Raw genomic sequence first — 15,644 nt, forward strand, 5'->3', positions numbered from 1 at the left:
TTTTTTTTTTTACACAACTGGTTCAGGTTTCCATCTTCTCCAGTGGGCTGCAGATAGAAAGAGGCTGTCAGCCACCAATGAGCTGGATGATTTTTCCAAGAAGAGCTTATATGTACTTTACAAGGACATTGATTTCAGAGAGGGTTAATGGGAGAGATGCTCCTGAAGATCCCACCCTCTGGCTTCCAAATCCCTTGGGATTAGACCCTCAAATTCCTCAGAAGCCCCAGCCAGATAAATAGCTGGATTTCACGCAGCCTGAAATGACATGCAGACACAGCGTTTGTCAGGACATGCACAAGGGGCTTGGAGCTTTGTGGCTCCCCCAGCAAATATGGTGCAGGCACTACCCTGTCTTCCTCGGAGAAAGCATCAAGATGGAGCTGTCAGTCTAACCACTGGCACCCAGGAGCATAAAGGTTGGTGGCTGTAGCCTTGCTCTTGCTGAGAGCTGGGACACGAGTCATCCCAGGTAAGAATTCCAGGATCTACCTCACGAGGAAGCCAATATGCCCAGTCTGTGCTGGGGAGGATGCAGCCTGAGAGGTGACATTTCCTGGCACTCTTCAGAAATTTCAGAGATTCACATATAAACACTCTTTAAGCATGCAAAACACAGCACCCAGGAGGCTATAGATAGAGCCTGCTCTCTTCTAGGAAATTTATCACCCACCCCCAGTGAAAACGAGCCTAAAAGAACTGCAAGCCATTTCTGAAGAGCTACTAGCAGTCTTACAACTCAGGCATTCCCAGACAACATACAGGGATCGAGGTCCTCAGCAGGTTAATTTTGAATGCTCAAGGGAGTTCAGGGGGACAATTCTGGGTTTGTGTTTTTTTTTTTTAAATAGGATCAGGAGAAATGACTTGCCTGCTTTTAGAAAGGCTAGAAGTTTTCTTTGAAGCTTCCAGAGGAACATCAAGCTTTTCATGAGAGAGAAAGAGACATCTTGGCTCCCTACCATAAGGGCACTTGCTGTGGGATGTAGGGAGCTCTGGTTCAAATCTGTAGTCTGGACCAGATCCATCAGGCCCAATGTTCTATCACCTCTCAGCAGGTAAGCATCAAAATCATCTGGTTTTGAGCAAAAATCCTATCCCTTTGCTGACAAACAGTAACGGATTCCTGCAAAAAGTCTTTAATTCAACCAACTGGCATTTTTTCAAGGAATCCCCAACCTGTTCAGATTTTTTTCCACTTGAAACCATGTGCCAGAATCTGGGATAGATCCTCACCTGAACACCACCATTTCAGAAAAGGTACAGAGCAGGGCCTGAGCCCATGGGCTGAATGGAGCAACAAAATCAATGCATTTCTTTGCACCAGGCGTTAGAAGAAGTGTAACACAATCAGAAGCAGAGGTACAAGCGCGCCAACGTGTCAGAGCAGCTTCTCTCCACACAAAAGAACAACCAACAGTTTCGCATTTAGAATGGCTTCAAAACGTACCTTTGTGACACTTGTTCCTCCACTGATTTATTGCACCAGGTGCCAGCCTGGCTTCCTGCCATCAGTAACACAGCACTGTCAATACCTGGGCATTTGGATCATTTATCTGGCTGGCTCCTCTGCTCTTGAAGCACCTTCTCCCTTTGCAGTGAATGTTCCCATGAAGAGCTCTCTCACAGAGAAACCATTAAAAACTATTGGTGGAAAGCAAATAAAAAAAACCCTGAGGGTTTTTTGCTGTTTTCTGGCTGATTTTTGTATGCAACTGTGATAATTGTAGCGATGGAAGTATGAATGAATACAAACATGAAACCCAGAGGAGAATGGAAGTTAAGCTTGAGCAAGTCAGCCTGCCTGCCCTGCACTCAGTATAAAGGGAATTACCGGTGGGTCCATCCTGCAGAGCACGGTGAAGTTTCTGGGGATCTCAGCAGGGAGGAGAATCCTGAAGCTCAAAGTTGAGCTTCTGCTGCCCACAAGAAGCGTCACCCACTTAGTGAGTGCCAAATCTTTTGCCTTGGTGCTGGGAACAGAGCTCAGAGTAGGCAGAATCCAAAGGAAGCAATGGTTGTGGCATTGCTTGAGAGAGATGTAACTGGGAAAAACTGGGCAATCAAGTCAGAAGAATTATAGCTTCCAAATGCATATCGTCATCCTGCTAATTCCTAGCTCTCCCCCTGCTCCCTCCTCTGCTGACGCTCCAGTCCCCACTTCAATACCTGCCAGGTCCTTTTAGAGAGCTGACATTTCCATTCCTGACATTTTCTGCAGCTCCATCTGGGAATTAATGGCCGGATATTAGCAGCAATGGGGCCGTTTATCATAATTAGTCTCATGAAGCCACTAAGCATCCAACTATTTTTCATCAGCACCGAGGAAATAAACTGCAGAATCCAGTAGACGAGACGGACGATTTATTTATTGATTGATTTATTTTGGTCTGTCAGGATGCGGCTTTAAAGTTTGCTGAGATGAGCAATGCTTCTCAGAGGCAATGACGACAGTAGGGCTGGCTCGCCTTGGGTGCACAAGCTGCAAAGAGGCCCCAAAACCCCCCCGAGACAGCAAGGAGGCATTCGTTATCCTACATCTGCTCTAGCCTCTTGCCAACCTAAAATGACAAGTTGCAACAGGTTGAGCCCTGGCTGGACAAGCTCAGGAAGAGAAAGCCACCAGCCGCACGATGGAAAGCCATCTCCAGGGCATGCCTTTTCTTCCCCATCAGGAAAGCAAATCAAGGGGGCCATCCACCCTGCAGGAGGTGGCACACAGACCAGCAGCTCCAGGCCCATCATTTGGCTGGGTGTGCCAGGGCAGCCTCGGATCTTAATCCTAAAAGGAGGATGCTGCAGACAGCACACATGTCCCTGTCACCTTCATCCTGGGAACAGATGAAGGTGTTTTCTTACTTGTCGTCCCACTCAGAGCAGGGTGAAGTACTACCTTGTTATCAGCAGTGAATGGTGGAGAGGGACAATCTCATACACAGGAGAGATCAGACTGGGTCCCCCTGGTCTCCTTGGAAGGGCTGGAGCTCACCATCAGCCACCTTCTCTGGGAGAGATGAGGTCCACCCTGTAGTAGGTAATACCTGCCATGCTCTCAGTCTTACTTTTTAGGGGCTGGTGCAATACACTGCCTATATTTCTGTGAGCTTGGGTACTCAAGGAACATGCCAGAGCCTGTGCTCCTCTCTGGGTATAGCTGGTCACCGAGCTGCTGAGATCCACCAGACATTGGTACCCATCCTGATGACTGCTGCTCTGGCCAAGGAGCCTCTGCTGCTTTCAGTAGCTCTTCTACCATCTTGCAAGTCTTGATGAGCACCTCTCAAGTACTGAATGGGAGGAGGTGGGAGACCCCTGCCAGGGTCAGCTGCCTCATACTGCACTGCTCCGTAGGGCTTGTAGCCTGCAGTTGGAGCTCCTCTGCCTGCAGCTCCTCTTTGTCTAAGCAAGAAATGAGGATTGCAAGGCTGTGTGGAGCTTCTGCCTGGTGTAAGGCATGAAGGCCTCCAGGGCTCCTGGACTCTGTGTTGCTCTTCCCTCCATTCCCATGAAAACCCACAAAGTCTTGCTACAACCCATACACCTCCGTGCTCACCTGCAGCAGGCCCACCTCCTCTCCCGCAGGCTGATTATCAAGAGCTTTCCATCCTGAGGTTTGCTATGAAAACATCAAACATTTGTGTTTAAATATTACACTCTTCTGCTGATGTGAAGCTAGTAATTACAGCCAGATGGGACCCGGCTCACAGGCAGACAGAGGGCCCACACACTGCTGGGCATATATCATGCAACATATTCCAGGTGAGTGCTAAGCATTCCTGGCTGCAGTGCCTGGCAGCCTCAGTACCATACCTGGGACGTGATCCAAGCCAGCACGCTTGAGCCATACGTCCCCCCAGGCACAGCCTGACAACAATGTGCCCCAATTTGGTATTAGCACCTCCCACAGTACCAACAGGGTCTGGTCCTGCAAAGCCTTCCTCGGCTAAGAGCTCTTTGCACAAGGGCCTGATTCAGCCCATGCTCTGGTCCATCAAAACAGCCTCTACAAACACATTGCATTCCCAGGGTCACTGCGCTGCCAGCATGAGCTTATGTCTGCTGAGCTGAGAGATCGTCTCCGCTTTGCATGCCTGCATGCATTTCTGCCGTGGGTGAGCTGTCCAGGGTAGGAAATACTTAATTTTCCACCAGCTCCAGGACTTCAGGTCTGATTCAGTTCAAGGCAAAACAAAAGCATTGTAGTGAGCAGTGGATTTTTTCCCCCCGGTGATAGTCCATATTCACGTTCAACATCTGATTGTGGTTTTAATAGATAATCCTCTCCCCCTTTGCCTCTCCCCTACACATGAAACAGACCCAAAAGGTGAGCAGGAACATACCAATTTGAGCAAAATGCGTCAGTGTTTGTCCTACACAACATCTGTGTTATATATACACACACCCCACCAAGCTCCCAGGAAATGATCCCTCACCTTGCCCACAGACCTGATCAAGCTACAGCAATGCCAATAGCAGCCATTATTTTCAACCTGAAAGAGGGGCTAGAGCTGGCTCATCATGCACAATTTAAGTAGCCTGGTAAAGAAACTATTACAGGTGACACCACTCAGGGAAGACGAGCTATGAAGGCTGCAGCCCTTTCTCTGCAAACCCGTCTAGCTCTTTTAACCTCCATTTTCCCATGAGCTGGTGGCTCCTGCTCTTTGTAACAGATACTCCAGCATACTCTGAGGATGCTCCCAAGCCGAGTGGCGCAAATCCAGAGTCCTGTCTCCCGCCCAAGCAGGCAAGGATGTCTAATTCCCTGGGACAGTTGCTGGGATTTATCCTCTGTTATCGGTCAGCATTACACAGCTACCTGCTTGCCCGCCCGGCTGCAAGGGCCATCCTGCAGCCAGCCTGCCAGACAGGTTGCCGGCTGCAAGGTGAGGAAAGAGGGAAGGCAACAAACAGAAGAAAGAAGGACGTCCAGGAGATATAACAGAAATCATTGTTATGTGAGAAACGGTAGAGCCATGACAAGCACCTGCTGTAATGTGAGACAAGGGCCAAGCCCTGATGGGTTTTCCAGGGAAAACAGAATCAGCCCTGGTGAGGCGGAGAAGGGCAGCAGGGAACATGCACAGGGCGATGGGAAACTCAGATACATCCATCCAGGAGCCTGCACCAAAGCTCTGGGACCCCATCCTCTGAGGCTGGCCGACCAGGACCCTTTTGGCCATCTGATTCATGTTCACGCATCCTCTGCACCTTTGCTACCCTGATCCCGCTTGTCTGCTGCCTCCGCGGGGAGCTGCTTCTCCCTCTCCCTGTGCTGTGTGGGCTTCTGACTTCCCACATCTTCCTCAAAGGACCACGGGTAGAGCTTTCCAAGGCAACTTATTTCTGCTGTCATATACCCCGGGAGGCTGGCGTTGGCAGGGAAGGGAAGGGCTGGGCTCTGCGTCTTTCTGTTTTCTGCACCCAAGAAGCGGAGCTTTGGCCATGCCATTACCAAACCCTCATCTCTGCAGTAACCCTACCCCACGCTACTGCTGCCTTCATGAATAATGGATCCCCCTCCACCTTCCCTCTCCTCTTCCCTGTTAGATCCCGTTTCACGTTGGGCACGTCTGGTATGTTCACTGTTGCCCTGGGTTGATCTGAGCACTCTGATTCCTGGCTCCGGTTCCCCCCCTTTTCCCAGATGGAAGTGATACACAAGAGGACACCAGGAAAAATTCAAGTGGTTGTCAGCAGAAGCATGAGCAGGATCTACCTCTTGGGTTTTGTAAGGTGTTGAGGTTTAAGCCGGCAGGCAGCTCAACACCATGCAGCCATTTGCTCGCTCCCTGCCCCTGCAGTGGGGGAGAGAATTGGGAAAAAACAAAAAGTAAAATTCATGTGTTGAGTTAAAGACTGTTTAATAGGACAGAAAAGGAAGGGAAAACAATAATAGTAATAATAATGATAAAAGAATATACAACCAAGTGATGCACAGTGCAATTGTTCACCACCCGCCGACCAATGCCCAGCCAGTTCCCAAGCAGCGGTTTCCCCCCCTCCCCGGCCAACTCCCCCCAGTTTATGTACTGAGCACAGTGTCATAGGGTATGAAATAGCCCTTTGGCCAGTTTGGGTCAGCTGTCCAGGCTGTGTCCCCTCCCAGCTTCTCGCTGGCAGAGCATGAGAAGCTGAAAAGTCCTTGGCTAGCGTAAGCACTACTTAGCAACAACTAAAACATCAGGGTGTTATCAACATTATTCTCATCCTAAATCCAAAACACAGCACTATGCCAGCTACTAGGAAGAAAATTAACTCTATCCCAGCCGAAACCAGGACATAGAGGTTTCGGGTATTTCTATTGCCTCCAGCAAGGCTGTGAAGCTCATATGGTCAGGGTCCTGAGGGCACTGATAGGCTTTAATGGTCCTAAGCAGTCTCACCTAAGGTGTACCCCTCCCCAGTCTGCTCTAGGAGCACCATTTAAGCTCAGACCTGGACCCCAGTTGTTGCCTGAGCTATGCTATAGGGGTATCCATCTCCAGCCCCATCTCTGGCCCTGCCTCCTGGATGGACTTTATTGTCCATGTTGTAGCCTTGTCTCCAGTTCTGTCTCTGGCCCTTGTGCTCCTAACAGGACTCCATGGGTGGACCCTGGACCTGGTTCATTTTACCTTGTCTGGGACTGTCTGTGGCCCTTGTTGCCAGCACTTGGCTCTGCCTGCTGGGTTCAGATGCTCCGGGACTGTGCCCTGACTGGGGAGGGCAATGCCTGTACTGGGGTCACTTGTGGCTCCTGGCTTGCCTTCCATTAGGAAACAGTTGATCTTTGCTGTTCCTAGAAACCTATAAGCTCTCCTTCTCTTCTGGAATTTCATGTTTTAAAGACAAAAAGTATAGGTCCAGGACAAAAATGCCCATCATTCTGATTCTAAGAAGTCGAGTCTCTGTGACTAAAAGAAACGTATCTACATTTCTATGTCATTTTAGGCCAGAGAACATTGGGGACCACTTCTGCAATGCAGTCTGGAGAATTTAATTTCCCTTGTTCCTGGAAATACCCAGCTTTATTCAGCTTTATCTGGTAAAGATTGGTATTTTAGCTTTATTCCTCTTCAGAAGCCACAGGCTTAGCAGTGAGATAGCCCTGATTTTAGCAGGCAATTTGCTGTGGCCTTTAACAGCACCATGGGTGGCTCTTTCCTTAGGTCCTGCTGCAGTAGCACCATGACCCGAGATGAGGATTCAGTTGAGTTCAGCCAAATCTCTTTTGCATGGCTCTGTAGGGTTTGTAGATATGAAGGCCTGTCAAAGCTGTGTGCTGGTCCCACTTCTTTGCCATTCTCCTTTCGTCTAATCGCTCCAGGCTATGAGAAGCACCAAGTTTACATGCCCTTGTGTGGGGCTATACCTTACCACTGTGTCTTCTTCTGCCAACCTCACCATCCCAGTTCTTTAATCTCTGCCATCCTCACTTTGTGTTGCTGCCCCTGCAGATCTGACCTCTTTGGGGGCTTCTATGAGGAGAGCCCACGTTGGCTGACATTTCAAAGAACTGTGAGGATCTGAAAATCAAAGCCAAGGGATGGCAAAAACCCCTGCAACCAGGAGAGTCGGGTCTGTGCAATCTGGGTGAAAGCATAATGCTGACAAAGGAGAGGGAAGAAAACAGGGACCTTGGTGAGAAACCCCACTGCCAGAGGCCCTTGGAAAGCCACAAAATCAGTTGCCTGGAAACTAATGATGCCCCTCGTTAATGTCAGCAACAGGAAAAATCCACAAGTGCCATAATTCAGGCCACCACCACTGTCTTTTTCTCTTGACTGAATGGAAGAAGCAAAAAGAAGAGGCTTTTCATGTTCTGTGGGTAGTGGGGTGTCACCTTGCCCTCAGCTCACGAGGGATCGCAGGCTCAGCGCCCTTGCATCCGGATGGTCAGTTCCCAAGGCAAACCTCACGTCCTGAAGCTTAGAGGCTAAACCATCTTCTCCCAACCCACTGACATCCTAAACTGGTGGCTGTCAGGAGCCTGAGGGAAGGGTCGCTTACCATCTCTCCTCCAAGCACCCACCCATGGCTGCCAGTAGGAGCAGTGCTAGGGGAGACAAGTCTTCAGTCTGACCCAATATGATGAATAAACCCAATTAAGATATCCCAAACAAGGACTGGAAAAACTAGGTTCTTCACATCCCCTGCCAAAATTCAGGCTTCTGTTGCTGTGCCTGTCTTATTAGAGCAGGTAGCAGTTCCAAACACCTAAAGTAGCTTTAGAGTTTGCAGAAGATAATTCAAACAGGAGAGACCACCCCATTGTCAGCAGGGCCAGAAGTATCAGTCAGGGCTGCTCAACATTTCCCACTCTTAGACCAATTTTTCATCTGCTTAGAATTTTGTCCAACTTAATTGTTTTCTCTATAGGGCATCTACTTCTTAAGTTTGGGGGAAGTCTATGTGTATATTTACTCTGTCACCTCCTACAGCTACTTAAACATCATAGAGTAGCTGAGGTTGGCAGGAACCTCTGGAGACCATGTAGTCCAAATAGGTTCAAAGCAGAGGCTCAAAGCTCAAAGCAGAGGCAGCTCGAGCAGGTTGATCGGGACTTCATGTCATCAGGTTTTGAGTATCTCCAAGGATGGAGCCCCCACAGCCTCTCTGGGCAGCCAGTTCCAGTGTTTGATCACCCTTACACTGAAATTTTTTCTTTAATGTTTAAACAGAAGTTCTTGTTCTTCCCAGCTCTTGCCATCCTTGTGAAATATACCCAAATTCGGCCAAAATAAAAAACACTTTGGCAAAAAGGACTGTAGAGGTGACTATTACAGAACAAAACATGCATGCACATACACTTGCAAATTGCCCAAAGACCAATCTGGTTGCAGCATGAGAGATGCTAAGTCAAAGTCATTGGCACAGACCTTAATTTTTTTTCTGTTGCACAGATTTTTTTAATTTGTTGAGCTATTTTCCAGAGGACCCCGGATCATCCCATGCACAGGACAAACATTGCACATTTAGCAAAAAGTCTCACAATACTTCGTTTCCACTGTGTTGCTCAGTGTGTGAAGCCTTAGGCAGGATTTACTGCACATTATTCAATCTCTGCTAGGGAGGTAAGATTATTAGTCTCCTAAAAAGCTTTTCAATTGACTTTGCTAAGATAGCTGCATGTTTTGAAACTGGTAATGATTTCAGCTTTGCAACTCCCCTGCCAGAGGATGGGTCTGTGCTATGGCTGTTTTATGGAGGACAAAACTCGAGCCCAGAAGGGCTAAGGGGATGGGATTTCTGGGGTGCTGCATGGACACACCTCAGGTGGAACATTACAGAGCACTTAGAAAGGTGTAGCAGCTTCCCTTGGGCATAGGAGTCTTTCTGAAAGCCAGGCACCTGGAAAATGAAGTGTGGAAGGATTTGCTTAACCAAGCTGCTGCACAAAGAGCAGCTCTGTGCCCGGGTGGCAGCGGGGGGGGTCTGTGCTAGCACCGTACCCAGGCATCACACTGCCTTAGCGTGCTCACGGGTGCCAAATCACTTCCTATAGCCCAGAACCAAAAAGAGTATCGGTCATTTCAAATGAAAAGAGTCTGAGATTGTCCAAACCTGGGTCTGGCAAGTCTGGCAAGTCTGTCTCATCCTAGCCTAGGCACATTGCATTTGAAGGGGGGGGGGGGAAAGTTGAAAAAAAAGAAAAAACCTCAAGGGTCAAGCCTGGGCAGACAGGTAGCACAAGACGTCTGGCGTGTGACCTCCTGGCCCCGGCGCTGGAGCCATGTAGCCTTCATCACACAGGTGGTGGCTAATCCCTGCTGTCTGCGGCCGTTTCTGTGATCCATGGCGGCACTAACCTGCTTGTCTATAGACCAAGGAACCTTTTGTCATTAGGCCAGAGACCACGGCAGGGACCCTTTTTTCCTGATTGCCCCTAGGAGGGAGATTTGGCTTTTGTTTGGGTGAATGCTTTCCCGATTCAGCCTGGGAGCGGGGGAACACGGAGACACATTTCAGGAATTAAACCCGTTACAGGAACTGAAAAGATCCTAGTCCCCCAAATGCTGATCCCCAGTGTCAAGCAGAGGGGGTGGAAAGGAAGGAAGGTGGACAGAAAAGTTTGCAAGGAGCAGACCAGAGGCAGGTCTGAATTTCACCGGCTGCAAGCGGAGCCTCCCTTCCCTCCCTCCTTCCCTCCCTCCCTCGTTCCGTCTCCCAGCCCTTCCCTCTCCTGAACACAAGCTGCAAGTCCCTGAGAGGCCCCTAAGCTGCTTTGCTGTACAAAAGGCCCAGTCTACTGGCTTTCCTTTTCTTTTCCCCTCTTTAAAGTTGAAGTGGGGATCAGTTTTCAGACGCGGAGGCGGGGAGGGGGAAGGAGCAGGGCACAAGCTGTCGCTCTGCAAGAGATCCGTGGAAGGCAAGAGCACAGGTGGCTTCAGGCGGGCTGGGGACGCAGGGACACCAGGTCTCTGAGGTCATCAAGGCCCTTGCTTTCTAATTCCTGAGTTTTTCTGGCATGCTTGGATATCACTCATTCTGGTGCCAGCATCGCCCATTATTTTATACAGCTTTTCTTCCTCCCGTGTGCTCTTTCCACCACTCCAACAAGCGAACTAATGGAGAAGATAACTCCTTCCAGCCTTTGTTGTACTTGTGAAATAGGATCTCCAGGCTCTTCATCATACTGGAGAATTTTCCTGCACTGTTGCTGGCATGAATTCAGCCTACCTGCCCAGGACTCCCACCCGGTGCTAGACAGGGTCTTGTCAGTACTTTGCAAACGCTATTAATAATTTTCTGCTTCTGCTGGAAATATCCCAAGCCCCTCAGGTCTCGTTTGCCTTTTTGTGCCTTTAGCTCATTGGTGGCTCATAATCACCCATGACTGCTACGAGGTTCACCTCCTCCTCAGCCATGTCCGACTGACACACTCCCTGTCTAGCACAAAATACATCCAGCCCCGTGATTAGTCTTGCAGTTCGTGCTGTTGAATTTCAACTCGTTCCGGCGTCTCCGCGCTCAAGGTTGTCTGCTGCTTTCTGTTTGATCTCCCGTCTCCTCTGCATTCACAATGCCTCCCCCTTCTGCGTCATCAGCAGGCTTAACCTAAGTGCTTCCACTTCTTATGACAACATCATTCATGGAGTGAATAAGCAAGATAGATCCCAGGATCGATTCCAGAGAAACTCTAGTGGTGAACTCTGTCTAGCCTGCCACTGCCTCTGCCCAGACGTACAGCTTCTGTACCCGACTTCTATTTCTTCCACTAATCCCATCATCTTCAGTTTAATTAGTAATTTCCCTGCTACTCCATTGAGCACAGCTTGCTGCATTTGTCTAGAAATTTGTCTAGATAAATTGAGATGAGCAGGCTGTCTCGACTGAATGCTTTCCGTGGCACACCGAGATGGTTTTTCTCCAGCTGTTTAACCTTGCCGGTCTGCCAGTTTTGTTCCAGGTCTTTGCATGCTACTGACCCCTCCTACAAACTCCCCAAGCCCCACAGCAAAAAAATAAAACAAAGGAAGAATGAGGTTTGCATTCACAGTCTTCAGCGTGGTTGTTTCTCTTGTGCGAGAGGTTCTGCCTCTGGAAACCTTGCCACCACACCTGCAGTTTGGCACATGAATTTGCTTGGAGAGCACAGATACCTGCTTGTCCTGGCTGCAAGTGCATCTGCATTTCTGACTTTTGTCTCTTATTTTGTTATACCATTCAGTCCTTATACTGTCATTCTCTATCTAGCATGTCAACCCAGCACTATCATCTCCTTCAGACTGGTTGGGAGCCACATCACAAATATCTTTGCTGCCCAAGAGACCTAGTATGTCGAACTAATGCCCAAATGGTATTTTCTCCTGCACCATAACCCCTTTGTAAGATTTATCCCAGCTCGGTTTGCCATGTTATCCTTAACACTTCCAGGTCTCTAGAGTACCATCTCTCTTGTCACCAAAACTGGTAGGGGAGGACATTGATCCAGTTGGAACTGGATTTCCCATAGCTGAACTCTTTCTCATCAACGTGAGGCCAACGCATCTCGGATCTGGTCCTCAGCTAGGGGTTTAGGGAGCTTTAAGGTCTTACATTAACTTTGCTAAATGCCACACCAGGGGACCTGGTAGTCCCTCTTCCTATGACCCTCAGGCGCTGGGTCCCAGATGTTCCCACTGCAAGTCAGGCTTATAAGAGACAACTTTGGTGCTCTCTGGGGACGGACCAGATCCTCTCTAGTGGGGACCATGCTAGACCTGGGAGTCACCAGCCTTCAACTGGAAGGAAAATAACAAAGTGTGTCCTGACTAAATTGTAAACCTCTCTGTCAAACTAATGAAAAACAGCTTTTCACAATTTTAATCCAACTTGCCAGGGCACTGGGGTTCTTGAGCAGGGAGAAAGGGGTAAATCCATCCTCGGTGAACAGAGATGAACACTCAGTGAACAGAGGGATGAGTGACTCTACATGTTGCAGAGGAAGCTGGAACGGAACCCACATCCTGTAACAGGCAGGTGGGACAGACCCGCCGGAGGGTCACCACTCTGTGTTCACCTTTGCAGGAGACACCCTGGGCATCGCTTTGGTCGCCACGATGCCCAGGATGCTGCTGGCTGCCTGGGTACCTGGCTTCCCTGGAGACTCTGCCAGTTGCTCCCACCTCACCTGCCCTGCTGTGAACACCAAAAGCGAAGCCGGAGCCTCGCCGTGCCTGCCCTCTAAAGCCTCTGTCTTGCGGTGGAAATAAATTGCCTCAGATTCCTGTAACTGAGGCAGAAAACCCAGGCCCCTTGCTGATAAAACCAGGCAGCCTGGACAGCGTTGCCCTGGCAACCTGCACTTTCTTCCCCATCCTTTTGTTCGGCCTCGGACACAGACTTTTGTACCCAGCCATAATGGGGCCAGACTCTCGGGATGTTTATGGGGTGAGGTGAGAGGAATTTCATTCAGCCGCGTCTTGCTTGGCCCGTCTCCTTCCGCAGGGCAAGGGAGGAATGTTATTGACCAAGGCCCCATGCAGCGACGGAGGCACTAAAGAAAGGCACTTTAGACTTTTGGGCAAAGAAAAGAAATTCCTGCCCTCCCCCATGCAAACATACCCCCCCTGCCCCAATGTGCCTTTTGTTTCCTTATTTCTCTTTTTGTAACTTCCCCACTCACCCACTCCTGCCTACAGATGCTCTCACTGGGCACAAACAAAACCCTTCAGCATGCCCTGTGTGCCTGCCAGCTCCAAGCTGCAAGGCGTTCAATACTCCCAGATCCCCAACCTCCCAGGCACCTTACTCGTAAATGAAGCTGTGCATGCCCTGAGTTTGCAGGAGCAGAAGGGCTGTGCAGCTGAGGCCGGGGCACAGAGCCGCCAAGCACGGCTGAGAGCCAGAGCAGGACCCCCAGCCCGCTCTGAGACCCTGCCACTCTCAGTCCCTGGCCCTCTGGTTCAGGCTGGAAAGGGTTAAGAAACACATCAGGTCTGACTGCCTGCTGAGAAGACAAAAGGCTGCCTCAACATCCAATATCGAAGCTCCCAGGGACACCACTGAGGAATTCCCATTAGCTGGTGTTTGTGGAAGGCCTTATATCAAATGCGGAGGACGGCCAGTTTGCTTTCCTCGTGCCAGAGCAGTGGCAACTTCCCGGCGCTGCCTTGCAGGGCAGAAGGGATGCAGGCGCCGTCTGAGCTGTGCCTTTGCAGAGGAAAGGCAAGAGAGTCTTTCGCCGTGTCTCCCTGCACTGCTGAGCCAGCTCAGCAGCAGCCAAAACCCCCAGGAGAAACTCTTGCCTGACTTGACCAGACCTGTGCCTGGGTTTGGCTAGCTCGTTTCAGAGGTGGACCCCATAGCACCACTCCCTTCCTGGCCTGCAGACCTTGTAGTGTCTTAGGAGAAGGCAAATAAGTCCGTGGTTTGGGCAGAAGACATTGAGGACCTGTTGCTGGCAAGGCAGTGCTGTTTCCAAAGTACCTTGCCCCATGCTCCTCTGTTTTCAGGGCGTTGTGCAGAGCAAAAGGCATGGGCAGAGGTGGGAGCCTGGGCAGGATGGGCGTTGGGTTTTCTTCAGTTCTGCTGGGGGCATAAACGGAAAATAAAGCCCAAGCCATGAGAAGCGAGTGGCTGCTGCTGCGGGCAGTGTCCCACGGCTGTCCTCCTTCCCCAGCCATCCCGGGGGACTCTGCCCCAGATGGTCCGGTGGCAGAGAAAAGCCTGCAACTCTTGGCAGAGACACTGAGTGTCTTACGGATGGTGAGAGGCAGTGGTGGAAGCTTTTCTCTAGCCCCAAATGGATTTATATGGTATTGCTCTCTCCCAGAAGGATTATCTCATGTCTAAGTGAAGGTGAGCTCATACATCGTAGCCTTTCCTTCCAGCTGGTGCTGCTAGAAGATGGAGGAAAAAGACCTGGACACCTGTTTTCATAACACTCATCTTTGATGCAGGGATGCCCCAGGGAGGAGGGGGTGCTGCAAGGACCTCTGTGCACCTAGGGACTGGGGTGGTGAGAAGCCAAATGCCCAAAGCAGCAGAACAGGCAACAAATATCTGCTTAGATGCTCCCGCACCCCCACGCTGCCTTGGTCATTCGCTGCATCCAACCTCAACTCGAAGAAACCAGTTTTGGTTTTATGTAGTTCACAGCAATCTTCAGAAGTCTATGGGGTCCGATCGAGGTCTCACCGAGGAGATGTGGTGCAGTGACTTCGAATGCTGCCTTCCACAGTGGATAATCGCTGGGCATCCGAATTGTAGGAGTGGGAATTGTGGCAGGCTGGCACAAGAGAAGTTCTGCCACTAATGTCTCCTCAAGCCAACGTGGGCTTAACCTGTCAGGCAAAACAAGACGTGGTCAAGACAGAGTATCAGCTAATAGGCTTTGGACATATAAAGCAGCAGGAAACCCATTTTTCTCCAACCACCCACGTCCCATACTGGTGTAGCCTTAGGGGGGGGTTCGGCTTTGCGTTGGTGGAAACAAAAGCAAGTCCCTTCTGCAACCCATTTGAGCAAGAAAAATGAGATCCAGTAGAGGCTCCTGGGGCGGCTTGTTTTATCAGAGATGCTGGTCTCGAGGGAGCAGAAAAGAGACCAATGGGGTATGGATGTTGCACTAAATTTTGGGCTGTCAGGGATGTCTCAGATGGGGCAGGGATGTCGTTGCGTTCCCTCTTGCCTCAGCCCAGGTGGGTTTCTCCTGTCAGTGCCATAGAGGGGTGGCAAGGTGTTACCTGTAATGCTCACCCCCCCTCTTTAAAGGGTGAATTAGGGCCAGTTTGTCACACCAGTTTCTGCATCCAGCCATGCCCAGGGGTCCCCAGGAGAGGTTTAGGTGCAGAGGTACAAAGCAGTTCTTCTCCATGGGGCCTGCAGCAGACGTTCAATGCAGCCAAAGCTAAATCGTTTGTAAAGCTGATTAAGGCAAATGAGGTTTGTCTCCTGTTTCAAATATTAGGTACTTTGATGTGCACAAAACATCTGTAATTCAGAGACTTTTGCATGGAAGTATTTCCTTGGGATCACTTTTAGCAGAGAGAGAGAGAGAGAGAGAGAGAGAGGAAGATTTTATCTGAAGTTCCCTTTTAAAAAAACAATCCATAACCTAAATTTTCAGATCAATGTAAAAAAAATAATAATAATAAAAAAATCTATCAAGTTATCTTCCTGCTTCCTTCTGACAATGCTTTTCTCAGTGCTCTCCTCCTCCCAGCTGTTAGCTGGAG

The sequence above is a fragment of the Egretta garzetta genome, unplaced genomic scaffold (genome assembly GCF_000687185.1).
Source record: "Egretta garzetta isolate BGI_Z169 unplaced genomic scaffold, ASM68718v1 scaffold215, whole genome shotgun sequence".
Classification (NCBI taxonomy): Eukaryota; Metazoa; Chordata; class Aves; order Pelecaniformes; family Ardeidae; genus Egretta; species Egretta garzetta.